This window comes from Pongo pygmaeus, chromosome 4 (genome assembly GCF_028885625.2).
Source record: "Pongo pygmaeus isolate AG05252 chromosome 4, NHGRI_mPonPyg2-v2.0_pri, whole genome shotgun sequence".
Taxonomy (NCBI): Eukaryota; Metazoa; Chordata; class Mammalia; order Primates; family Hominidae; genus Pongo; species Pongo pygmaeus.
In genome coordinates this window covers 90109593-90137391 of record NC_072377.2, presented here as the reverse complement: position 1 = coordinate 90137391, position 27799 = coordinate 90109593, and the positions used below count along the sequence as shown (strand labels likewise).

Below are 27799 nucleotides of genomic sequence, written 5' to 3'. Positions count from 1 at the left end.
AATATTCCCTTAGAAAGGCCGTTTCACTACTGAATTATTTGCTATTTGAAAAATTTAACTTAGAGATGCAGAGTATGGTGTGGAAGGCACATATTGTTAGGAAGATAAATGAGTATAATCTTTTCTCTTTCCGTCTTAAATCACTGGAAAGCAAAAAAGCAATGTATCAGTTTAGAAATATAAGCCAAAACTGACCTCTGAAATTTATCCTTTTGCACAGAATTGCCTACAAAGTCAAGTTACTAGTACAAAGTTTAGAATTGTAAGATTAAACTTAGAATATCTTAAAACGAGTAATAGAATTTGCTTTTCATATTTCACTTATTTCCCTAATTCAAATCCAACAATCCATCTAGCACATTAAACTAATTGGTTTTCCCCAAATACACCTATATAATTCTTCTATATAGTTTCTCATTAACTTTTGAAATAGAAATCTGATTTGTAGGTTAAGTGAATTCAATTCTGATTTTATATTATCCTGTGTTTGTTTTATACTATACACTGTCGAAAAACAGCATATCCTTCTACATATCTGAAAAGATTCTTCTCTCTAATCAGAAATATTTATAAGAGTAGCAATGGAGTTTGTATATACTCCCACAAAATAATTATTTCAATCCTTACTGGAATAAAATCTTTCTCCATTCTAACCTCTGGTGTAAAGACATAATTTGTTAATGCTCTTTTCTTTTCAATTCATTGTGTTGTAAAATTACTTACAATTTATGCAATAAAGCATATTAGAGTTACTGCATTATCTAGGTTTAATCCAAGTCCATTTAATTTTCCTCAAAAGACTATTATCTCTATTTTAATGATATATTTTATAATCTCATTTAAAACATTTATAAAACTTATGTCATGTTGCTTAAATTTGGGATATGTACAATTTATACTAAGATTTTATCCCCTCACACTGTCTTATTTACCATTTATTGAATATCCTGTTATTTGCAAGGTATTGACATATATCACATTGGAGAAACAATGATAAATTACACATTGGACCGCTGAAATGGTGCAGATAATATAGCTGTTTAGATGGCTGACATGAGTAAAACAGAGAACTCGAATTTTGATTTGATCATTTGAAGGTGAGAAAAAGAAGCGCCTTTTAGATGTAAGGAACCTATTGAGCCAAAGCAAAAAAGATGGAAAAAAGTGAGTATATAAGGAAAACAGCAAGTTTTAGACAAGCAGAGTCTTTGTAAAGAAAGGTAGTGGATATACCCAAAGGACTATAAATCATGCTGCTATAAAGACACATGCACACGTATGTTTATTGCGGCACTATTCACAATAGCAAAGACTTGCAACCAACCCAAATGTCCAACAATGATGGACTGGATTAAGAAAATGTGGCACATATACACCATGGAATACTATGCAGCCATAAAAAATGATGAGTTCATGTCCTTTGTAGGGACATGGATGAAATTGGAAATCATCATTCTCAGTAAACTATCGCAAGGACAAAAAACCAAACACCGCATGTTCTCACTCATAGATGGGAACTGAACAATGAGGACACATGGACACAGGAAGGGGAACATCACACTCTGGGGACTGTTGTGGGGTGGGGGGAGGGGGGAGGGATAGCATTAGGAGATATACCTAATGCTAAATGGCGAGTTAATGGGTGCAGCACACCAGCATGGCACATGTATACATATGTAACTAACCTGCACATTGTCCACATGTATCCTAAAACTTAAAGTATAATAAAAAAAAGAAAAAAAAAAGAAAGATAGTGGAATATGACATTTAAAAGGAATGTTAGCTGTAGACCATGGAATTACCCAAGTCTAGTATGAGAAATTGGGGCTTTTATATAAAAGAAGTAGAGATTCATTGAAAGTTTTTGAGCAAACTAGTGGCATGATAAGAATCACTAGGATTAACTAATCAGCTAACTCTAACATTAATTAAGATTAGGAGATTCTGTAAGAATAAAATGATTGACTCACCCAACATTTATTTAATAACAACTATATACAATGTACTGCTAAGAATTACAGACTTAAGTAATAGAATAAAAATTCTTGTTTCAAAACTTGCAAACCACTGGGAAGAAAAATTAGACGTTTCAAATTAAGCCATAGAAGAATAAATAATATTTAGAAGTATTAAATATTTGCTCTGGCACTCAAGTGATCAATAAAATTAGAGGTTAGTTTTGTGATGAGGAGCATGTATCCTGGAGTCAGCCTGGATGTTAGTACTGGCTCTACCATCTCCTAGCTATGTGAATATAGGCCATTTAATCTCTCTGTGAATAAGTATTTCAGCAATCAAATTAAGAAAATAGTAGTTAATATCTCATAGGTCAATTGTGAGAATTAATGACAAAAACATATAAAATATTTAGTACAACATCTGGCATATTTTAAACACTCAAGAAGTGTTTGCAGAAATGAAGTCAGAGTTGACTCTCCTGGTAACTATAAAGACTGGGAATGCTAGGAAGAGCATTTAGCTCAGACCTTTTGAGGTTAGGGTTTAGCTCAAGGTAGTCTTCATGAAACATTCAGTCTGTGAATAATATAACCCAATCTAAGACTTGCAGACAAATAAAAGAATGAGAGTCTAGGAAAGACTATATACATTAGAGCCCCACTTAATTCTGCAAGATATAAGACATTATTGCATTTGTTAAAATACGGAATGCTATGAGTTCACTTATTTTGTAAAGAGATCTGTGATGAGTAATTTTGAAAAATGACAGAGATCCTCTGTGACGAGTAATTTTGAAAAATGATAAGGCCAGTGGGGCTGAAACTGCAATGATTCAGGTAGGAATGATGAAAGGAGAAAGTTGTCGTGGGTAGAAAATGGGGCTTGGAAATACGGACCCTTCTAGAGATAGAATTTGCAGAACATGATAAGGGATGGATTATGAAAGTCAAGACAAAGAAGGAATAAGGGATAATGCCAATATTTATAGTCAGTAGGCTTGGATGAAGTGAAAAATCAACAGGTATAGGGAGTGCATGCAGAAGATTATATGCAAAAACAAAGATGAACATTTCTGGGTTGAAGATACAAAAAAATAAAGTTCTGTCAGAGCACAAATGTAGATTGTCTGCTGAAAGATGGGAAGTAAATATATACATCTGTGAGTGAGTGAGTGTTACCCAAGGTCAATAGCACAGGCTAGGATATTTGCTGATATATCTCAGGCAAACCCTGTGAATGAAAGAGGCCAAGACAAAACAAAACAAAAAAAACCCAAACAAAGAAACTAAAAAAAAGACCAACTTTTTATTGGTTAGAATATTTATGTTAGAAATCTGTTAAACTTTTTCCTTTTCTTAAAAAAGAAATAATTTATTTTAGTTCATTGAAACTGCCTTTCTCTTCATTTTTGAAATTTAGAAGTAATAATTCACTTGTAGAATTACCATAAAAACATAATTCCTTAAGATTCCAACCTATAGACTCAAATTATTTAATATTTTGGTTTATATCATATTAGACTTTTTCTTTTGCAAAGAAACCTAATTTTGGAAAAGGCATTTCACTTCCCTGGCATTTTCAATAATCTTCAGATCATCTTGATATTGATTTTTTTGCCTCGTATCTCTACTGGAATGAAATGTCTCACCTTTTATTTATGTTGAATTTGCTTAGTCTAGAGATGACATTATGGAACATCTTTCCTGTAAAATATGATAATGAAGCTTGATTCCCCATTGCTTCTGGAAGCCATCTTGTGATCTTGAGATGTGGTACTCTCTGGACAAAGACAATGTATACAAAAAGAATGTAAATAAAAACACAGTCCTTGTTTTCAAGGACCTATTTATCCAAACATATGATCATATGATCATTCATTTTATATATATATATACATATATATATATATATATACACACACATACGCACAATAATTGGCTTTAGGCCTCTTCTAAATACATAGTAAACTGAAGAGTGTTGTTCCCACCATAGCAATGAGAGAAAACTAGCTAATATGTAAAATTATTTTTTCTTGAATCCAAAGAGTTGAAGTCACAGAAAAAGCCAGCATGAAATTTAAAGAAAGATAGGGCACAATTACTAACACCCATGTTAGTAGACAGGAGTAGACAAGGCAAGTCTAAAAACAGATAAAAACAAGTCCGCTACAATTTTAACATATTGCTAACATCTGAGTGGAGTCTCACATGCAAGTATGGAACACTGAGAGCAGCATACATGGCAAGCTCAACTTTACAACCTTCCTGAGTGGGCATGAGAAATACTGAGGGTGGACAGGAGAGCATTTTTTAGTAGATAAGCCTTGGAGAAGGGAAGCTACCACAGGAGAAAAACAAAATAAAACAGAAAACAAAACAAACAAAAAAAAAACCCACAGAGATATACCCAATCCAATATTTCATAAATAACAGAAGTAAGTCACTAAGAGATGGGTTAGGACCATTATAAATCTATCACAGGAGGAAAATTAGAATAACTGAGAAAATCCCATACCTGAGTACCAGGGATGAAGGCCCTACATAAAAAGATAAATTTCCTTACCTTCCTCTACTATGCCAGTGAGGGTAAGTAACAAGAAATAAGTAACCAGTGGGGAAAGGTAATGCACAGGGAAAGACACTCTCCATGAGATGCAAACGCACAGTGAAGGGATAAAGCTGCGAGTGGAGCTGGATCATAAAGGGAAGCTCCCTGATAATTCAACCAAAACCCTAGATACAAAGTACTACTGGGGGAATTTAAAGCTGATGATTCACTAAAAGTACCTATGGCAAAACAATACCCAAATAATGCATAATTCCTGGCAATTTTAACTCACCTCCCAGACTAAAGTCATAGTAGAAAAAAAGGTATGCCCATTTCATCACAAATACTTCTTTCCTTTGTCTCTGTTGTTCTATGTACTGTATCTGACATACAATGAAAAATTATGTGGTACACAAGAGAGAAAGAAGAAAAGCGAAACATAAAAGAAACAAAGTATTCGACAGAAGATTCAGAGATGACCCAGATATTGAAACTATAAGTTAAGGAATTAAAAAATGCTTTCTGAGTAATATTTTTAAGCCCCTAAAAGAAAAGACAACATGCCTGAAGAGACTTGGGTTTATTTCAGCCAAGACAAAAAAAAGAAAAAAGAATAAGAATGAGTGACATTCCAGAATTAAAGTAAAAACATAGCAAGAGAGATGAAGTATGATGTTGAGGGGCTCATCATTGAACTCAACAGAACCAAGAAAATAATTGATAAAATTTTATATAAGTCAATAAGAATTATATAAATTAAAACAGAAAGAGAAGAGGAAAAAAAAAAAGAAAACAGAGTAGACCATCAGGAGATGCAGAATAATATGAAATGTGAACATGTGACTAAGTGGAATTACAGGAAGAAGAGAGAGAAACAAGAAGATAAAAGATATTTGAAAAGACCATGGCTGAGGATTTCTAAAATAATGAGAGGGACAAGAAACACAAAATTCCAGCTAAGAGAACTTCACACACAATGAAAAGCAAACCAAGCCAAAACAAACAGAAAATAGTTTTTTAAAAAAGAAAATATACATGCAGATGCATTATACTCAAACTGATAAGGTAGTCGTGACAGTTAATAGAAAACATTTAGTACAAAGTAGAGATGAAGAGAAAAATTGTGAAGACAATCAAAGAAAAAAGACACACTAGTTGTAAAGGAGCAAAAATTATTTACAGCAGATCGCTTGGCAAAAACTATGTAAGACAGACAGCAGCTATCCAGTGTTCTCTTTTTTGTTTTTGTTTTTCAGTAAGTTACACATACACTTATCATGGCCCAAGTTATGTAGACAGAATTTTGGCCCCCATAACTTTCATCTTCTGGTATTACACTCTGGAGTGTTACTTTACTTGGTAAATTGGACCTTGCAGATGTAACTAAGTTTTACTAATCAATTTATTTAAAATAGAGAGATAATTCTAAACTATTCAGGAGAGCAATATAATCATATGATCTGTTACATGTGGAGCTTTATTGTGGCTGAAGGAAGAGAAAATGAGGTAGACTCAAAGTATGAGGACTCAACGAACCTTGCCAGTTTGAAAATGGAGGGGACTGCATGAAAAGAGGGAGAGTGGACTGATTTCTTCCAATATCCTGAATGTGTTTGACAACAAATATTCCATAGTCTTGTGAGCAGTGCAGTTCTGCTGACACCTTGATTTCAACATTCTGAGATTCTAAGCAGACAAGTCAGTTGAGAGACTCTGTGCGTAAAATTTGCACTTATAAAATAATGAGATAATAAATAGGTGTTAACACCACAAATTTGTTATAATTTGCTGTAGTGGCAATGGAAAACCAATACATCAGATATTTACTCAAAAGAAAGAAAAACATCATCATATAAAAATTTGCACAGCAATGTTTACATCAGCTTTATTTGTAACTACCCAAAATGGAAATTATTTACATCTCCTTTAATATGTACAAACATGCTGAGTTTCTCTTATGTACCAATGACACTTAAAATTTGATATTTGCCTTCAGTAGAAATCTCTTTTAAACTAATACTATTTGGTTCTGGCTTATAAATGGCAATTCCATGAACTAAAAAAAAAAAAACAGCATTACTCAAACACAAGATTATCTAATATTAACTAATCTAGCCTCTTTATATAACCTTTTCCTGTCTCATAGAAAAAATTAAATTTGTTCGGATTTTATTTGTACTTCCTAAATTCATATAATTTGCTATCTACTAACTTATATTCTGCTAGATAATTACAAATTGATTATTAGATGATTTATTCTGTTATCTTCTCAGAGTTTGAGCTTACTGGCTCATGATTGCCCATGCAGTTCTCTACCACATACATTTTTTTAAGTTACAAGAAGTAGATTATCATTATGGCTTTTCAAATAGTTTTTCTTAGTCAATGTTTTTTTTTAAAAATATGTAATTTCTCAAAAATAACATCTTCTAAAATAATTTGACAAAGTCCAACATCCTATTATGATAAAGAAAAAAGCTCATGAAAAATTAGGTGGTTGGATGCAGTGGCTCATGACTATAATCTCAGTACTTAGAAAGACTGAGCAGGAGGATTGTTCCAAGTCAGCAGTTCAAGACTAGCCTGGGAAACATAGCAAGACCCTGTATACACTATTTATGTCACATATATATATATATATACACACACACACACACACACACTATATATGTCATATATATATCATATATATCATATATGTCATATATATCATATATGTCATATATATCATATATGTCATATATAGTATCATATATCATATATATCATGATATATGATACTATATATGACATATATGAGATATATATGATATATTATATATATATATACACACACACACACACATACCAGTCATAGGGACATACACCTGTAGTCCTAGCTACTCAGGAAGCTGAAGTGGGAGGATCACTTGAGGCCAGAGGCCAGGAGTTTGAGGTAACAATGAGCTATAATTGCACCACCGTACTCCAGTCTGGGTGACAGAGTGAGACCCTGTCTTAAAAAAAAAAAAAAAGGAAAACAAAAAGAAATAGAAGGAACTTCCATGACATGATGAAAGACGTTGCTATTGGCTGAATACTTGTCACCCAAAATTTATATATTGAAATTCTAATTCCCAATGTGATTAGGAGGTGGGATTTTGGTAGAGATTAATTAGGTCATGCTGACAGATCCCTCATGAGGGACATCAGTGTCTTTATAATAAGAGACCCCGGAGGAGAGTTCCCTTGCCCTTTCAACCACGTGAGAACATAGGGAGAAGATGGCTATCCTTGAATCAGGAAACAGCTCACCAGACACCAGATCTGCTAGCACCTTAATCTTGGACTTCCCAGCCATCAGAAGTGTGAGAAATAAATTTCTGTTGTTTATAAGCCTTCCAGTCTATGGTAATTTGTTGTAACAGCTTAAACTGTTTGAGAATTTTCAAGCTTGAACACAGGCATCTTTTTATTTGCAAGCTGTTATATTTGTTCCTATAAAAGCTTAAACACAGACATTTATGAAAAGCCTATAGCTAACATTATTCTTGATAGTGAAAGACTGTATCAGGAACAAGACAAGGATGCCCATAATGACCATGGCTATTCAACATTGTACTGTAAGTTCTAACCAGAACAACTAGGCAAGAAAAAGAAATAAAATGTATCCAAATTAGGAAGAAGTAAAATTGTTTATTTGCAGATATGATCATATATATAGAAAATCTTGAAGAATAGGCACACGTTTATGAGTGTGCATACCCACACACAAGATTCTGGAGCAAATAATCAAATTTGGCAAAGTTAGAGATTACAAAAGCAACACACAAAACATCAGTTTTGTTTCTATATAGCAGGAACAAGTAACCTAAAAATAAAATTACAAAAACAATTTCATTGATAACAACATTCCAAAGAATAATAATACCTAGAAATTAAATTAGCTAATATATTGATAGCTATTGGTGAAAGGAATTAAATAAGACAAACAAAAGGAAAGACGTCTGTGTTCATAGAAGGGTAAAAGTAGTGTTGAGATATGAATGCTAGCCAAAGTGATTTACAGTTTCAATGCAGAATGCTATCCTTATTATGATGCCAATAGTCTTTTTTTTTTTTTTTTTGCAGAAATGGAAATGCCAATTCTCAAGCTCATACGTAATTTCAACTGGATTTTCAAATGCAAAATAAGTTGAATCTCTACCTTATGCCATATATAAAAATTAATCCCAAATGGACTGAAAACATAAATATAAGCGGGAATATCAACACTTTTGGAAGAAAGCATGGGGTAAATCTTCATAACCTTGGATTTGGCAATGAATTCTTAGTTATGATATCAATAACATAAATATGGATGAATTGGATTTCATCAAAATTAAAAGCTTGTATGTACCAAAAATGTTATCAAAAAAGTAAAATGACAATCTAGAATGGAGGAGAAAATATTTGTGAATCATATCTCTGATAAAACTCTTAATATTCATACTATGTAAAGAACACTTACAGTTCAACAAAAGACAAACCACCTAATTAAAAAGAGGGTAAAAGACTTAAATAGAAATTTTACCACAGAAACTATACGAATGACCATCAAACACTTAAAAAGATGCTTGTATCATTAGTCATTAGGGAAATGCATAGCAAAACCACAATGAGGGATGACTTCATACACATTAGGTTGTAAACACACAGACACACACACATGCACACACTGTTGGCAAGGACGTGGAAAAATTAAAGCCATTGTATAATGCTGGTGGGAATGTAAAATTATTCAGTTGCTATGAAAAACAATTCAATGGTTTCTCAAAAAGTTAAAAACAGAAATCCCACATGACCCTTCAATTCCACTCCTAGATATGTACCCAAAAGAATTAAAAACAGATACTCAGAAAAGTATGTGGTCACACATTTTATAGCAGCACTATTCAAAATGGCCAATAGGTGAAAACAACCCAAATTTTTCTCAACTAATGAATGGATAAACAAATTGTGGTATATACATATAATGGGATATTATTCAGTCATAAAATCGAATAAATTACTGATATATAGAATAACACAGATGAACCTCCGAGACATCGTGCCAGGTGAAAGGAAGCCAGACGCAAAAGGTCACATATTGTATGATCCTATTTATAGGAAATATCCAGAATAGGTAAATTCAAAGAGACAGAATATGGATTGGTGATTTCCAGTAGCTTGAGAGAGGGCGGAATAGGCAGAAGATGCTTAATGGGTAAGAGTCTTTACTTTGGAGTGATGGAAATATTCTGGAATGAGATAGAGATGGTGATTGTACATCATTGTGAATATATTAAATGACAAAAATATTCACTTTAAAATGGATTGTTTTATGTGTTGTGAATTTCACCTCAGTAAATTCATTTAAAGATAACAGCTGCTAATTGCAGATGCTCAACTTCTCAGGATGCTTATCATCTAGCAAAACCGATTTGCATGCATGGAGATGTTTAAATTATGCAATATTCATGTAGGTTAAGAAATGATTTTTGAAGCAGTGGTTGAGCACTACCTTCTTGTGTTATCCTGTGGATAGTCCACAAGGTTTGTTTCCTTTCTTTCTTCTTTGGGTATGGAGGGTGGCAAGAGCAGAAGGCATCAGGTAGTGAGTTTAATCAATTGCTCAGTCCAGCTAGGAAGTCTTGGTTCTGGTATCTACAAAATGGGTAATCACATAATCAGTAGAGTTGATTATAATTGCATAATGTTTTAGTTTTACACAGTTCTTATGACTGAAGTTTATTTTTTAAAATTGTTTGATTTTTTTCACTTGAATAATTAAAAATATTTCTTTGTACTCTTTTTTTAGCAGCTTAGCCTACTACATTTTCCTCCTATTTGTTTCTTTGTAGTTACTGATCATCAATCAACTCTTCCTCACTGGTGACAATATAATCAAGATAAACTGTTCTTAGATTATTTCTCTATTTATATAAATATTACCAGTGTTGTAACATACTGTGAGGACCTTAAATATTATGCCAGGCTGATGACTGGCCTTCAGCTCAACCAGTATTTGATTCATTAAAATAGCTAACCAACATATAATTCTGACACAAAGCCGTGCTGGTATATCGACTGAACAAAATATCCACTTTCTCTGTCTGATTTAGAAGTGTCAATTTCAATTCCTATCATATCACCATTTCCTATTGATTCTTCCCTATTAACTTTAATACTCTGTTGGATTTCCTTTGATTGTTCAGCTTAGATGTCTGTGTATTTTCACCACTTACAAAGTTGGTGACACCATGCCTCCCTTTACCATGTTTATTTCTTTGAAATAATCTATGCAGCCTTCATCTGTGTAATGATCGGCCTTCTTTGCAACGTTCTCGTGGCAGCACTCTGTTTTTTACTGGATAGTATGTGAAGAAGGCAGAAGAGAAAAGTGCCTCATTCAAGATACGGAGAATCATTTTGTGAAGAGCTGGTGTCCTTCAAATAGAGAATGAAATGGACCTTGTCTTTTGAAGATGGAGATGTAATAATTGTCTTAAAGTCTTTTTGAAATAATAATCTTAATAATATTCAATATCTCTTCAGATTGAATGGAAAGGGTAAAAGAGTTGGGAAGATAACGTCACTCACAAGGAATTATCTGAAATTCTTCACCCCAAGGGATATGAATTAGCTTCCTCGATTTTATCCTGAAGAGGGGCCATCATAAAAGAAATTCCAAAAATAAGTCACAGAACGAATAAACAAAAGCCCATGATTTTGGAGATCTCTTCATGTAATTTTCCTCAATATATGTGATTAATTTAAAATATTATCAAATGTGACAATTTTTAGAAGTTTGTAATGGTTTCCAAATATAGGCCTTATATTGAAACAGTTATTGTGAGATCCTGCTTTGGGATCAGAAAATAAGCTTATTTCATAGTTTTTAAAATAAATTTTATTTTTAGAGCAGTTTAGGTTCACGGCAAAATTGATCAGAAGTTACAGAAATTTCCGGTTTACTCTCTGTCCTGACACATGCGTAGCCTCCCTCATTATCAACATTTCCACCAGAGAGATACATTTATTATAATTGATGAATCTACACTGACACATCATTAACATCCAGAGTCCGTAGTTTACATTAGGGCTCAGTCTTAGTGTTGTATATTCTATGGGTTTAGACAAATATATGATGACCTGTATCTACTGCTACAGTATCATATAGGGTAGTTTCACTGCTCTAAGAATCCTCTGTGCTCTGCCTGTTCATTCCTTCCTTGCCCATTCCTTAACAACCATGGATCTTTTTACTGTCTTCATAGATTGGCCTTTTCAAGAATGTCCTATAGTTGGAATCATGCAGTGTATACCCTTTTCAGATTGGCTTCTTTTGCATAGTAATATTCATTTAAGGTTCCTCCATATCTCCTCATGGCTTGATAGCACATTTCTTTTTAATCCTGAATAATATTCCATTGTCTAGATGCACCACAGTTTATTTATCCATTCACCTACTGAAGGACATCCTGGTTGCTTCCAATTTTGGGCAATTATGAGTGAAGCTGCTGTAAACACCTAAACACCCCTGTGCAGATGTTTGTGTGCACATAAGTTTTAAACTCCTTTGGATAAATACCAATAAACAAGATTTCTGGATTGTAAGTTAAGAGTAGGTTTAGTTTTAGCCCGGCACAGGGGCTCATGCCTGTAATCCCAGCACTTTGGGAGGCTGAGGCGGGCAGATCACTTGCAGTCAGGAGTTCCAGACCAGCCTGGCCAACATGGCAAAACTCTATCTCTACTTAAAATACAAAAATTAGCCTAGCATAGTGGTGTGCACCTGTAATCCCAGCTACTCGGGAGGTTTGAGGCAGGAGCATTGCTTGAACCCGGGAAGCGGAGATTGAAGTGAGCTGAGTTCCTGCCACTGCACTCCAGCCTGGGCTACAGAGTGAGACCTTGCCAAAAATAAAATAAAATAAAATAAATAAAATAAAATAAAATTAAAATATAGATGTTTAGTTTCGTAGAAAACTGGCAAACTATGTTCAAAGGGCTGTATAATTTTGCATTGCAACTAGAAATAAATGAGAGTTCCTATTGCTCCATATCCTCATAAGCATTTGGTGTTGTCAGTGTTATGGATTTTTGCCATTCTCGTAGGTATGTAGTAATTATTGGTATGTATGTAATGGTATCTTGTTATTTTCACTTCATGGAGTTTTTAGTCTTTTGTTTCTTTTATGTTTTCCCCCTAACTACATGAAGTGAAAAGTCATATTTTCTCTTTCAACTGGGTAATGAACTGTCTTCATAAATCATTGATTATTGGACTATGGAAGTAAAATTTTTTTTAAAAAAAAAAAGAAAAAATGAGAACAGCACAAATACAGTTCTGTTGGGGGTTTATATTTACTACCTGTAGGGCAAAAGTATAGCTGATTCATGCAGGCTTCCTCATGTTAGATCGGTGGACTCTGTTCTCACAGTTTGCAGTCTACTGCACAGAACCAAAGAAGGCTTCTGCACTTTGCTGCTTTGTATGTCACTGTGACCCACTGGGGTTGACTCCTTGAAGGCTTCTGTCGATAAAGTGTTAGACTCCTGTGTGGTGTGGGTTCATTCTTAAGGAGGAACAGTGCATTTTCTTATTGGATAGCAGGGCTACATTTGGTGCCTTCATTTTCAGAAGTAGGTGGTAATTATGATTTTAACTTTTTTGTCTCCTTAATTTCCAATATCTGAGTGCTTGTTTTTCCTATGAGATGATGTTACTTCTGAAGAAGGGTTCGAGAAACCTTCACTCTAATGAATATTAATAAATATATGAAATCCATACCATAGGTGCTTGGGTTCTTCTACTTTCCTTTTCATAGCATGTTACAATTTTTCCTTTCACATTTTGAATGTTTCCAAATACATGGACCTTTGAGATTGCCTAGCAACAATTTGGATTGATAATATTTATTTAAAACCTGCGTATTTTGGGTCCATTTAGACACAACAGAGAAATTAAATCTGTCTATGACATTTATGGGGCCAGAAACATGAAACTAATCTAGATTTATTGGTACAAGTCCTTACCTTTAAAGAAGCCATTGCTGAAAAACAAGAAGAGAAATGTTATTTTAGAATAATACCAATCATATTGTTCTAATAAAATATAAAACAAATTTTTGTAATTGAAATGTTAAAGAGTAACACGTTTTTTTGTTTTTTTTTTCTTTTGAGACGGTGTCTCGCTCTGTCGCCCAGGCTGGAGTGCAATGGCGCGATCTCGGTTCACTACAAGCTCTGCCTCCTGGGTTCACACCATTCCCCCGCCTCGGCCTCCTGAGTAGGTGGGACTACAGGCGCCTGCCCGGCTAATTTTGTTTTTGTATTTTTAGTAGAGAACGGGGTTTCACCGTGTTAGCCAGGATGATCTGGATCTCCTGACCTCGTGATCCGCCCACCTCGGCCTCCCAAAGTGCTGGGATTACAGGCATGAGCCATCGCGCCCAGACAAAAAGTAACATTTTTATCCATCCCAAATAGCTCTTTACAATACTTGTAAGTGAATAGCACTCCTTACAAAACTTGTGGCAAAGCAAGTAAAGTTTAAAATAAATACGTTTATATTTAAATGTACTACAACGAAGTCTTTTTGTTTTCCAAGTACTTTGAATATTTATACAAAATTTACTTTTTGAACATTAGGTTCATTCACATTTATATATTTATTATTTCTTAATTTAGAAAACAATTGAAAACTTTTTATGACTACTTTGAGTTAAATAATTATTTTTTAAATGTCAAATGTACCCATGCATAAATATAAAATGTGAACAGAATAGCATGTGAACTGCAATTGAAAGTAATATTTTTAGTTATCTCTGAAGTTTTCAACTTAGTTACAAAAACCTGTAACACAATACATAATTTCTGTTGCTCACAAACCACCATTTTGTTATTGACCACATATCTTTTTAACTGGTTACAGCTGTTAAAATAAAAATTTTTAGGAATTAACTACCATTATTAGCATATTTTGGTGCTACAAATTACATAGTGTATATAGAAATGGCACTGAGCTCTAGACTCAGCTCTGTGTCTCACTGGTATCATGGTTTAGCATGAATCATTTGGTAATTTCTCTATGTAACATGGCTTATCAGGGAACATACAAACTTTTCAGTCACACAGATGTGTATTCAACGTGGCTCTGCCATTTAATACCTGGGCAAACTTGAACATGCTAGAGCTCTCTCAGCCTTACATTCCTTAATTGTAATTGGAGTTGATAATAATTACTTTAGAAAGTCATTGCATAAAATTCCTATTTTAGCATTTGACTCAGAAAATAAATGGAATAAAAACCTTTTGAAATTGTTGCTCACAATTTAGCTCATTTGAGAATTTAGTAATTTTTACTTGATGATTTTAAAGCTTCTTCCAGCTCTCAGTTTCATAATTATACCACTTGCCAGTCAATAATACCTGGCAAATGTTGCCAAGTTTCTTAGGTAAAACAAAATGTCTGAATTAGTATTAATCATTCATGAAAAAGAAAAAAAAGTTAAAGTCAATGTTTATGCTCTACTGCAGTATTAGTGTTTTCAGCAATATACCAATCTTTGCATGTATATATACATATATACATATATGTGTGTATATATATATACACACACACAGATAGATGATAGATACACATTTATCTATATACACATACACAAACATGTAGATATACACGCTTATATACAAATATACATATACATATACACATGCATTTATAACATACATATAGCTGAAGCATGGGATATGAATTATAATGTCATAGTTAATCTTATATAAGAAATATATCAGGAATTATTTGTGAACAAAATATTCTATAACTGATTGTCTAAAATAGTATGTGAAAATTTCTGCCATATATTTAAAACCAAAGTTGTAAAATGGACCTGACAAGGACCCTGCAGTGTGAAGAATGCTCCCTCAAGGACACAGCCTGTACTTGCTAAAACTCCAGGGAGCCTCAAAGAAGAGTGCAAAAGTGGTAACTATGGCTGGCTGTCGAGCTTATATCACAGTAAACAAGTGCTTTATTATTAATTGTGTCTGAAGCATTTTCACATCTATCCTTTATTTATTTTTGGTTTATTATTTAATTATAACTTTAGAGCCTTGGGAAAGAATTAAATGTCTTTGTTACTTCCAATTAACAAATGAAAAAATTCAGTTTAAGGAAATCAGTAACATGTTTAGGATCTTGGTGCAAAGTAGCTGCAGAATCCTGTTTATAGTCTTTTGCAAATTTAACAATTTAACTATCATTCATAGAGTATAGGGACTCTAATCACGTATGTGTCTCTTCCTTTAAATGCTTTGTGTCAACTGATCATACAGCAACATGATATTGATGACAAAACAAAGAGATGCAAGGAGTGGTAAAGGAGAAGCAAAGATAGGTAACATTGCTTCAGCCTTCAGAAATCCTACAAAAAGTACTGGATTACTTAATCTTCTACCTGCCTCGGCCTCCCAAAGTGCCAGGATTACAGGCATGAGCCACCGTGCCCTGCCAAGCTTCTGTTTTTTATAAGCCACCAAACCTATGGTACTTTGTTATAACAACCCAAACTGACTAAGACAATATGTTAAAGGATTCATACAGTATATATATATTTTATATATATAAATTATATATATATTATATATATACAATTAGATTGGCTTTTTTCAGGCATTAATATGATCTATCACTTATCCATGTCTTAACATGACTTGATGGTTTATTATTATTTTTTATTTCATTTTTTATTATTTAATAGTATCAAACTGTATAAATGTACTACAGTTTGTTTATCCATCCTGTGAAAGGCCATCTTAATTCCTTCCAATTTATTATGATTATGAATGAATGTGTATCCTGGTTTTTGTATGGACACAGACATTTAAATCATTTAGGTAAAGATGTATAAACATAATTACTGAATCTTATGATAAAACTATGTTTAGCTTTGTAAGAAATTTCCAACTATCTTCCAGATTGTCTGTACTATTTTGCATTCCCACTACAATAAATGAAGAATTCATGGTGTTCTGCAACCTTATCAGCAATTGTTAGGATTTTGAAAATTACCTATATATGTATTTTTTATATCCAATCATATGTCTCTTAACAGAAGGCTTTAACACTTGTACATTTTCTGATTGTTTTTTTCTTTTTGCCATCTATTTGTGTGCTTTTAATTATCTGCATTTTTGTTTCTTTTTCTGTAACTTTGAAATATTTTGCATTGATTAAAGATTTTCTTCTCCCCTCTACTATATATAATCTATTCTTTAAGTGTGTTAAAGGAAATGAAAGGAGATCAGGCCAAGGGGTTCCCTGAGCAGACAAAACCAATTAGGTCACAAAAGCAAAACTTAATCATACTTTGTTTTTTCATATAAAGGAAACTTAGATTCTTCCTTGTAAATGCTTCTGACAACCATAAACAAAACTTGAATCATCTTCCACAAGTAATATAATCACTTCTAAACAATCCACTGCAATCGGGAAAACTTCACTGTAATAACCAGTCACTGAAAGTGTTAATCAACTTTCTCACATTCACTTTATAAGCCATTCTGTAATGGTGAGCCTGTAACCTTCTTATGACTTTAGGTTTTTTGTTTTCTTTGTAACTGACAAATAATAAGCATATGTATTCGTGGGATACAATGTGAAGTTTTGATATATGTTTATAATATACAGTGATTAAGTTAGGCTAATTAACAAATCCATTGCCTCATATTCTTACCATTTTTGATGATGAAAATATGTGAAATCTACTCTTCTAGCAATTTTGAAATATACAATGCATTATTATTTATTATAGTCATTTTTGGTTTGAAGTTTCCTGGTTAGCAATCTATAGTTTCTTTAGTTGTACAACAATAAAGTTTCAAAATTTTTTCTAATTTTATCAGATTTTATTTTTGAAGGGTGATTATCTGAAATTTTAAGATGCATAGCTGATAAAGTCTAATATTATTCACATATCTTTAGCCACTTCTCTGTTTTCCTGCTGTTTCCTAGCTGTTAACTATCTTGTTTTGTTCTTAAATTCCATAACAAAAGTTGCTTTTACTATTTTGTAATAAATATTTAGTATTTCAACATTTGTTTAGCTTTATGTATACATTCCTATTTTCTTTACTCACTGTTGCTTTTTACATTTTATACTTTCTGTGATTACTTTTCTGCATTTTAGCAAGTATTTAGAAGTTTCTTTATTAATGTGTGTTTATTTTAATTTTTCTTTAGATTTCAGAATATCTGAAAAGTACTTAATTCAGTCTTACACAAGTTTTTGTTTTTGTTTGTTTGTTTGTTTTAAGATAGAGTCTTGCTCTGTCACTAGGCTGGAGGGCAGCGGCACCATCATTGCTCACTGCAACCTCAAACTTCTGGGCTCAAGCAGTCCTCCCACCTTAGGCTTCTGAGTAGCTAGAACTACAGGCACAAACTACTATTCCTGGCTAATTTTTTTGTTTTGTTTTGTTTGGTAGAGATGGGGTCTTGCTGTATGGCTCACGCTGCTCTTGAACTGCTGGTCTCAAGTGATTGTCCTGCCTAGGCCTTCCAAAGTGCTGGGATTACAGGTGTGACCTATCACACTGGGCCTCAGCTTCACTCTTGAAATACATTTTGCTGGTTATTTGACTTCTAGTTGGCAGCCATTTAGCTTCAGCACATTAAAGATATTATTACATCCTATTCTGGCTGTCATGTTTTTAAATTTTTGGTAAGTCACAGTCTAATTTAAATTTAAATTTATATATAGATAATCTTTCTTTCCTATGTCTGCTTTTATGTTCTGCTTACCTTCAGTTACTCGCAATTAGCTTAAAATGTGTACATGTAGACATCTTTTAATTATTCCTACTTGTAAATAGCCTTTCTAAATCTAAAGATTGGTGTTTTTCATGCTTTCTGGAAAATTATCAATCATTATTTTTTCTATATGACATATTTCTTCCTCTTTTTGTTACTTCCTTTTGGAACTTTACTTATCATATAGTTTATCTTTTCAATTTATTTTATATTTTTCCTAACCTTTGTTTCATATATTTTATATCCCTGTCTTTATTTCATGATTTAAAAACGTGTTCTAACCTACCTTTTAATTAAGGAATTTTCTCTTTATCTATGTCCATTCTGCTCTATAAATGTTCTTTAGAACTTTTGGTATAAATAATTATATTTTTAATTATTTTAGTTCTGGAATTTGACCCTTTTTCAAATAGAATTTGTCAGTTTCATCATATTTGGTTCCTTACTTAATTTTGTTCCCCTTTTAAAAAATGTGTTTAAACATATTCAGGAGCATTATATTATTAATCAACAATTTGAATAGATAAAATCTTTATGCTTCTATTTCTGATTATTGTTTGATAGCTTTGTTATTAATTATTTAAATGAGTGGGAGAAGAAGGTATTCACGAATATACAACATCATTTTGCTACTATTTTCATTATTTGTATTTAATATTGTTTCAAAGATTCAGATAATGCTAAACTAACTTTCTATATCATATACCACTGTATTACTTATGATTCATTTGTAAGTGATGAAAACCTTACTCTAATTAATTAAACAAATAAAAATTACAAATATAAAACCTAACTTAAAATATCAGCATTCAATATCAGGAGGAGAAGTAGCCTCAGAAGTGACAGGATTTGGGGACATTTAGAAAGTAGTTACTGAGGCCAAACGGTTGAGAGTATTGTGACCTGTGATTGGCTAATTTTTGATCATATGCTCTTGTCCAATAAGTGGAACATATTATCAAATAAACAAGGCTAGGGTAGCTTGGACTAAGCTATTGGATAATGTTTGTCAGCAGAACAGGCACCCCTATTTGTATATAATTCAACATTCACATTCAGGAAATGTAGAGAACCCTAGTAAGATACTTCACAAGAAGATGATCCCCAAGATGCATAATCATCAGATTTTCTTAGGTCGAAATGAAAGAAAGAATGTTAAAGGCAGCTAGAGAGAAAGGTCAGGTCACCTACAAAGAGAAGCCCATCAGACTAACAGCAGACCACCCAGCATATCAATAAATGTGATTCCTCATACAAACAGAAAATGTATTCCTTTGTGTATATACCCAGTAATGAGATTGCTGGGTCAGATGGTATTTCTGTTTTTAGATGTTTGAGGAATCACCACACTGTCTTCCATGATGGCTGAACTAATTTGCACTCTCACCAACAGTGTGTCAGTGTTCCTTTCTCTCTGCAAACTTGCCAGATTTTTTTATGGTTTGACTTTTTAATAATAGCCATTCTGACTGGTGTGAGATGGTATCTCATTATGATTTTGATTTGCATTTCTCTAATCATCAGCAATGTTGAACTTCTTTTATATGATTGTTGGCCACATGTATGTCTTCTTTTGAAAGGTGTCTGTTCATATCTTTTGCCCACGTTTGGTTTTTTTTTTTTTTCATGTAAATTTGTTTATGTTCCTTATGGATGCTGGATATTAGACCATTATCAGAATCATAGTTCACAAAAATTTTCTCTTATTCTGTAGATTCTGTTCATTCTGTTGATAGATTATTTTGCTGTGCAGAAGCTCTTTAGCTTAATTAGATCCCATTTGTCAATTTTTGCTTGTGTTGCAATTTCTTTTGGTGTCTTCGTCATGAAATCTTTGCCCATTCCTATGTCCTGAGTTGTATTGCCTGGGTTGTCTTCCAGAGTTTTTATAGTTTTGGGTTTTATGTTAAAGTCTTTAATCTATAGAGTTAATATTTGTATATGGTAGGAGAAAGGGCTCCAGTTTCAATCTTCTGCATATGGCTAACCAGGTGTGTGGCCTGATTTTTGGGTTCTCTATTCTGTTCCATTGGTCTATGTGTTCTCTTTTTGTACCTGTAACATGCTGCTTTGGTTACTGCAGCCCTGTAGCATAGTACGAATTTGGGTAGTGTGATGCTTTTTTTTGTCCTGTTGCTTAGCATTGCCTTGGCTATTCGGGCTCTTTTTTGGATCCATGGGAATTTTAACATAGTTTTTTCTAGTTCTGTGAAGAATGGCAATGTCAGTTTAATAGGATTAGCATTGAATTTATAAATTGCTTTGGGCAGTATGACCATTTTACCCATATGTATTCTTCCTACGAATGAGTATGGAATGTTTTTCCATTTGTTTGTCTCATTTCTGATTTCTTTGAGCAATGTTTTGTAGTTCTCTTTGTCGAGATCTTTCACCTCCCTGGTTAGCTGTATTCCTAGGTTTTTTATTCATTTTTGGCAATTATGAATGAGATTGTGTTCTTGAATTGGCTCTTGGCTTGATTGTTGTTGATGTATGGGAATGTTAGTGATTTTTGCACATTGATTTTGTATCCTGAGACTTTGCTGAAGTTGTTTATCAGCTGAAAGAACTTTTGGGCTCAGACTAAGGGATTTTCTATATATAGCATGATGCTGTCTGCAAACAGGGGTAGTTTGACCTCCTCTCTTTCTTTTTTGGAAGGCCTTTATTTCTTTCTCTTGCCTGATTGCCCTGGCCAGAACTTCCAATACTATGCTAAATAGGAGTGGTGAGAGAGGGCATCCTTGTATTATGCTGGTTTTCAAGGGGAATGCTTTCAGCTTTTGCCCATTTAGTATGATGTTGGCTGTGGGTCTCTCATAGATGGCTCTTATTATTTTGAGGTGTGTTCCTTCAGTACTTAGTTTATTGAGAGTTTTTAATATGAAGGAGTATTGAATTTTATAGAAAGCCTTTTCTGCATCTATTGAGATAATCATGTAGTTTTTTCTTCAGTTCTGTTTATGTGATGAATCACAGTTATTGACTTGCTGAGAGGTCTGCTGTTATCCTGATGGGCTTACCTTTGCAGGTGACCTGATCTTTCTTTCTAGCTGCCTTGAAAATTGTTTCATTTCGATCTAGGTGAATCTGATGATTATGTGTCTTAGGGATGATCTTCCTGTGAAAATGTTGGCCTCTCTAATTAGGCTGGGGAAGTTCTTATAGATGATATCCTAAAGTATGTTTTCCAAGTTGCTTTCTTTCTTCCTATCTCTTTAAGGGATGCCAATGATGTTATAGATTTGGGATGATCTCATATTTATCAGAGGTTTTGTTTGTTCCTTTTCATTCTTTTTTCCTCTATTCTTGTCTGTCTTATTTCAGAAAGTCAGTCTTCAAGCTCCGAGATTCTTTCTTCCACTGGGTCTATTCTGCTATTAATATTGTGATTATGAAATTCTTATAGTGTGTTTTTCAGCCCTATCAGGCTTACATTCTTTTCTATCCTGGCTATTTTGTCAGTGAGCTACTGCATTGTTTTACCATGATTTTTAGCTTCCTTGTATTGGGATTCAAGGTACTCCTGTAGCTCAGTGATCTTTGTTCCTATCCATATTCTGAATTCTAATTTTGTCATTTCAGCCCATCTCAGCCTGGTTCAGAACTCTTCCTGGAGTGGTTGGAGGAAGAAAGCACTCTAGCTTTATGAGTTTTCAGGTTTCTTGCACTGATTCTTTCTCATCATTAGGGGTTATCTACCTTCAATCTTTGAGGCTACTGACCTTTGGATTTTTTTTTTCTTTTATCCTGTTTGATGACCTTGAGGCTTTGATTGTGGTATAAGGTGGACTCAGCTAACTTGGCTTTGTTTCTGGAAGATTTTAGGAGGCCAATGCTCAGTTCCCAACTCCCGGACTGCAGCTGTAGCTCTTGGGGACTTGTATTGGGCCCTGAGTTTGTTGTCTGGCTCACTGAGATTAGAAATCCTCTTTGCTGGGAGGGCTGAGGTGCTCCCAGACTGCTAGTCACTCCATTCTGTTGGGTGGTGTCAGCCAAAGCATTTTGAAGTGTGGGGACAATGGGATTTGTCTTCCTTTGTACATGCCAACAGCAGCAGTAGAAGAAACTACAGCAGAGTTCTAGTGGGTGCTGGGGTGCCTGGCTCCCTGAGGATGTTCACCATAGTGGTGGAGGCTACCCAGTTGGGGTGCAGGGGGCCCCTGCTGGCGACTGTGTGTTGTAGCACTAAAAGTGGTGTTGGCTCGGAGGTGGGGTGCTGGTTGGCATAAGTCTGAGTGCCTTCTCTGTACCCTGCAAGAGGGAGTGATCGTTCTGCATGGGGAAGGATCTGCTGTTCTCTGAGCGCTGTTAGCCCAAGGTCAGGTGGTGTTAGGGGTGGGGCTGGCTGGCTCTGTGACTGGCATACCTCTGTCTGCCATAGTGTTTGGCAGTGGGAAGGGGGGCAGACTGCACTCCCACACACTGGTGGGTCAAGGAAAGCAAAACCCACCCTTGCATACATGTGCCAGCAAAGTGATGTGGGGAGTTGCTGTGGGCCCAGGGGAAGCTGCAGTATAGGGAGGGAATGTGTGGGCTAGTGCATGGCTACAGGGGCCACATTGCTGAAACTCTCTGCCAGTCAGGCACGGCCTATCAGTGCAGTTGGTGTAGTGCAGGCCCCCAGGGAACCTGAGATTGCCCAGCAAGCAGGCATAGGTATGCTGGGGCCTTGGGAGAGGACAGCAGACCAAGGGGCGCTCAAGTCCGGACCAGCCTCATCTGATGGGGAAGACCGCCCTGCAAAGTTGAGATCCAACAGTTGTCATAGGGCTAAAGTCTCTTATGGGAACAAGTTGAGCCTAGATGGATGGCCGTCCCTATCTTTGTTCCACTACAGATGCTCCCACACCAAACCCTGGAGGCTCTACATCACCTGGCTTGCTGTTCCTACCATTTCTTTAAGCAGCCGCCTGGCAACTAGAGTGTCCACAGTGATTGAGAGGTCTCCTGCTGGGGTTCCAGAGGCCCATGGCGAGAGCAGATTGCTCCTTGCCAGTTAAACACACTCATTGCCCCTGCCGTTGTGGGCCAGGAATGAGTCCTGGCATGTGGTAGCCCCATGCAGGGTTCCTAGCTTTCTCCCTTCAGCCCAGTTTCTGTGTCTTCCCTTCATCCACTCTCGGTGCCTTCCCTCTGAAGATCTGTTAGGAGCATACCAGTGGTCTTGGTCCTTCGTTGGGAGTTATTCCACCTGGCCACGTCCAGTCTGTCATGTTTTGATTGAAACCACTAGTTCTTTATGATATGGCTGATATGGGAGTTACAAAAATTTTTCGATCTCCATCAAAGTTGAAACTTAGAAGTGTAAAGTCATCAAGAATTATATTTCAGCAACAATAGCGTTTTTACTTGCCATTTGTCACTGCATAAATTATGAAAAATCAGTGTAGTGTAAATGCTGCATAATGGCTCATATTTAGTTATGTTAGAACTTGTCACTACTATATGGGTATAATTGTTCCCTCTACTGCTACAATGCAAGAAACTTTAGATATGTCCTTGGCATTTGGCAGAGAGAACATAATTTTCTATTGAGAACTATCTAAGTCTCCTTTATTTTAAAGTCCTTCATTTCTCACATTATTAAAATTTCTCCAGCAGAAATAGCTGCAGTTTTTAAAACTATATCTTGTTTTATTACCGTGTTTCCCTGATTTAACTTATTTGCCTTATAAGTAAATTGTGTAATAAGAATTTCATATGTCTTGGTCCTCCAGCATATGCTTCTACACAAACTTGTATTCATAATACTATGTCAGTTGGAATTAATTAAATTTGTAAGATGTCTACTTTTCCTGTTAGATTTAAGGTTTCATAAGAACCAAGGATTGTAGTTGTTTTTTCTACTCCTTCCTTCCCAGAAACTGGGGCAATGCTTGGCACATCATCCATGCTTTCTCTCTCTCTATTTTGAAAACAAACTAATTGATGAATAAGAAAGTGAGGCATGAAGCACAAAAAAATACAGATATCTGAATAAAATATAAAATGTAACAATAATTGTATTGTTCCAAATAGCCAATAAAAACATTACATATTTAAGAATTTAGTAAATAAAAATAAATATATAAGCATCAATAGCATTCTATAAACCAGTAATAACTAACTTGAAGAGGTAATGAAATGATCTGCACCAGAAGAAAACTTTTATATACATTTTGCTTGATCTCTGGGGTCTTTAAGTATTAAAACTTTTTAAAAACTTAGTAAATTTAACATAATAATGATTCTACACCTTTATGGGTGACCCATCACTATTCTGGTTCACCAAACTTTTTTACTCTGTGTTAAAATTGTAAAATGCAGCAGGATAAATATTTTACGTATAAAATAGAAAATGTCTTCTTGTCACTATAAATAAGTTATTTTTCTTGAAAAAAGTACTTACTTGTTAGGGAAGATAATCCATCATATGATAGAGAGAAAAATCGATTTACTGTTAAACATAATCATTTCCAATAAGAAACTATATCAAAATAATTAGATGCAAGCATCAGTTACATAAGGTGTAGTTCTCTACTAATTTTAGAATTAAACTATCCTTTATGAATAATTTAAACCTATATTCCTGGAATAGTGATGCAAAATCATTATATTGTTAAAGTATTAAATAGCAAGGCTAAATTTGTACCATTACTTAACTTTAAATAGATTGACAATTAGGTAGTTTGAAATGATAAAATTTCTTTGAAAACATCAAATAAACTAGCTTTTTTTCTATTGGGTTATTTTAATGTCAAAATATTTTAAGTCATATATAAAAATAACTAATATTGTGAATTTAATTGATTACCATTAATAAGATAGAGAATTGAAAGTACAATGATTTTTAAATTTATAATATAGTAAAATTGAACAAGGGAGTTTATCCAAAGGTTGTTACATTAAAAACTAAGAGAGTTCAGTGTTTCTTTTATCAGATTTATTTGGGATAAATGACAATTTTCTTATTCAAAACATTTAATTTTGAAATAATTCTTTCAATAGTTAATATATAAACTAGGCGATGTATATTTCATGATAGTATTGTTTTTCTATAAATATGTTCTGGTGACAATATCAAACAATAAATTTAGCTTTTGCTTCCATTTTTGTTTTTGGATGGTGTATATAAGAAGAATATACAAAACACTTACTGACCAAGTCTTGAAATAGTTCTCATTGATTTAAGAATAAATTTGTTTAACCGGTATTATCTAAAGATAGATTTCTCGTGTAAATTCTAAAACAAGAACAATAATGAATTGAAGATTCTGACAAACTTGAAAGTATGATGTTATTTTTGACCAGGGTTATTGTAATAGTATTGTAGAAGAGCATTACTGTTTCTACACATTTATGAGGAAGTTGTATATTTTATTTTTCTTATGCATGAGATTTCAAGAATGTACCATTAGTATTGACACAAAGAAAATATTAAAGGTAACTTTAGAATAACAAATTATTCAATACTATTTCTATATAACTGTAAAATTATTGCAATTTTTTGTATATAACTGAATATTTGTAAGATAATGGTGTTACACTAGCATCTCAAATAATACGTGGTATATATTTACCTTATCTATGAAAAATACAAGTAGGCTGAGATGGTGTCATGGGCCTGAAAACAAAAAATGTCCACTATTCATGAGAAAGCCAGCGTTTATACCAAGTTTCTAGGTTTTATGAGGATAATCAAATTGTGGGTCAAATGTAGGTATTTCTATAAGAGAGAGAATCCATAGAGCATGAAGCCTCCTACCTATCATCTACCACCAACACCACAAACTGCAAAAGCCTTGGAGATTTTTTATTTCATTGAGGACAAAAGGACTTTTGAGCATATTATCTACAATTCTTATACACACACACACACACAAGTGCATATACAGTGTATAGTAAATAACTTTAATTCCACAGTTTGATGTAAAATGTCATAAAATTATTCATTTTTTATTCAGAAAAAAATAATTGAGCCCTTATTGGTACCAGGTTCCATGCTAGGTGCTAAGCTCATGGAGGTCAAATGTTAATAAGTATATGCATAGTGAGACTGCTATAATAAAGTTTATAGTTTTACAAGGATTTAATATATAATTCAATAATTACTTAAGCAACAAATTAATTACGTTACCTTCTTAAAGGAGTAACAGTTTCTATTTTTAATAATAATATAAATAATAAGTTATATAATGGTTATAATAAATGCAATAAGAGAGAAGTATAGTGAGCAAAGAAAATTTAAAAATTTGAGAGGTTAAAATTTTTTCATAAATTAAAAAGCTTGGTCTCAAAAATATAATTTCAGAAATAAAATTTTAAAAATATGTTCACATATTTCATTGGCATTATGCATTTGTAATGCTCTTCTAAAGAAATATGTAGTAAACAGAATTTGAAATAAATGTATTTTTAATAATATGAACATATATATTAGTGAAATTAAATTAGGCATGCCATAGGTTTAAAGATGATTGTAAATGTTCACACTACAGCTTTCCTTTGCATGAAAAGAAACTAAGAAATACATTATAGAAGTTGTGAGATAATAGCTTTTAAAAAAGCATATGAAAACTCTTGATAAGTGTTGGAGAAAATAAAATCTGATTCTACATCTTATTTTACTTTACTGCTTGGATAATATTTGTTTAAACCAAATTTTGATATTTTTTCATACCCATGATGTGAACAGGGCTATTGTATCCTAGACTTAAATAATCACTGAATAGAAAACTAATTTTTTATTTGTTCACCGAAAAAGACTCTTGTCCCCCTAGGATGGTTAATAAAACTGAGGATGAAAGTTTCAAAATGAACCATTGCAGTTTTTTTTTTTTAGTTGAAACTTCAGTTTCCAGTAACAACAATCTGATCTTCTATACTTTAAGTATACTGAGGACTGTGAAATCATGATCTGCTCACTCAAAAGGAAATGTATTTGCTTCTCAGGTCCATTGAGTAGCCAAGGTTCAAAAGTACAAGAATAATGCATTTGGATATATCAAAATGTTGGTAAAAGAACATATTTACATTGCTCTTAAGCAGTACACTCAGGTGAAAACATACTTAAGGTGGGCCAAGAGTTTTGCAATTTCTCATACTTTCTAAAGTCTCGGATGCTATTATGGTTTGAATGTTCTCTCCAAACCTCATGTGCAAATTTAATTGCCATTGTAGTAGTATTACAAGATGAGACTTTAAATAGGGGATAAGGTCTGCCTTTATGAATGAATTAATGCTGTTATTATAGGAGTGGGCTATTATCACAGAAGTGAGCTCCTGATAAAAGAATAAGTTTGGTTCCCACCCTTTCTTGGTCTCATGCATGTGCTTCTTCCCTGTGTGATGCCCTTATACCTTCTCCTGTTCTAACATGAGAAGAAACTTGCCAGATGCCAGTGCTATGCTCTTGAACTTCTCAACCTCCAGAACTATAAGCCAAATAAATTTCTATTGTTTATGAATTAGCCAGTCTGTGGTATTCTGTTATGGC

General features: G+C 33.8%; 1 long non-coding RNA gene across 1 annotated transcript in view; it reads left to right on the top strand.

Annotated features, from left to right (window-relative positions):
* The window catches only part of LOC134739594 (uncharacterized), an 86501-nt gene extending 73004 nt beyond the window's left edge, over positions 1-13497 (top strand). The window contains exons 2-3 of the long non-coding RNA XR_010126409.1: positions 8616-8778; positions 10367-13497. This is a non-coding gene — a long non-coding RNA (uncharacterized LOC134739594). The remainder of the gene's footprint in view (positions 1-8615; positions 8779-10366) is intronic.
* Positions 13498-27799: the final 14302 nt, after the last annotated feature.